We start from the raw sequence: 1,010 nt of genomic DNA, 5'->3' as shown, positions 1-1,010 counted from the left end.
CTGGCAAATCCGGGTTATGGATTGCATTTAAAAAGGCCCCGTGGGAGTGCAATGGGCCCCTGTCTTGCTGCTTAGCAATAATGGTATGGGTTTAGGTTCTGCTGTGTGTACTGGTGGTTGACTGCCCCCCAGCCCAGAGTGTGCATGGAAAATTGTCTGGCAGCCTCCCTGACAGCAAGCAGTGATAGTGCCCATGAAGGGGACCTTGTTGGGCCCGCCCCTTTCACGGTTATCGCTTCTCGGCCTTTTGGCTAAGATCAAGTGTAGTATCTGTTCTTATCAGTTTAATATCTGATACGTCCCCTATCTGGGGACCATATATTAAATGGATTTTTGAGAACGGGGGCCGATTTCGAAGCTTGCTTCCGTCGCCCTATGCATTGACCCGATATGGCAGTATCTTCGGGTACAGTGCACCACCCCCTTACAGGGTTAAAAAGAAAGATTCCTACTTTCATTGCTACCTGCTTGCTGGCTAGCCAGCTAGCCAGCCCTGTGGGCCTTGCTGCTGCTGCTGCAGCCAAAAAACAAAAGGTGGTGCTGCTGCTGCTTCTGCTTCTGCTTGTGTCTGGCCGCTGTTGGAGCGTCCAGGCACAGGACTTCTGCTGCTGCTGACTAAATGGCCTCCTTAATTGGATCATTTGAGTAGCCAGCACACCTGTGCAGGTAGGGCATGACATGATAGGCAGCTGCCTTGATAGCGGGTGGGTGCTGAATGTTCCTAATTGACAAAATAAGATTAATGCTTATGAAGAAATATAAAATCTCATCCCTTCCCCAATATCGCGCCACACCCCTACCCCTTAATTCCCTGGTTGAACTTGATGGACATATGTCTTTTTTCGACCGTACTAACTATGTAACTATGTAACATAACATGGGGGGGGGGTCTCCTGGCTGTTCACACAGGTGTGTCATTGCTGTACATTGACCATGCATTGCTTCTGTGGTATTGCAAAGGCAAAGACAAATGCTTCCAGCCATCCATTGCACTAATGGATTGGTCATCA

At 49.1% G+C, this 1,010-nt stretch overlaps 1 non-coding gene across 1 annotated transcript; it reads left to right on the top strand.

The window, feature by feature from the left end:
* Positions 1-231: 231 nt before the first annotated feature.
* On the top strand, positions 232-422 carry LOC130318996 (U2 spliceosomal RNA). The gene has a single exon (XR_008865414.1). It is a non-coding gene; the product is annotated as a U2 spliceosomal RNA (small nuclear RNA).
* Positions 423-1,010: the final 588 nt, after the last annotated feature.

This window comes from Hyla sarda, unplaced genomic scaffold, assembly GCF_029499605.1.
Source record: "Hyla sarda isolate aHylSar1 unplaced genomic scaffold, aHylSar1.hap1 scaffold_2091, whole genome shotgun sequence".
Taxonomy (NCBI): domain Eukaryota; kingdom Metazoa; phylum Chordata; class Amphibia; order Anura; family Hylidae; genus Hyla; species Hyla sarda.
This window is presented reverse-complemented; position numbering and strand designations above follow the sequence as displayed.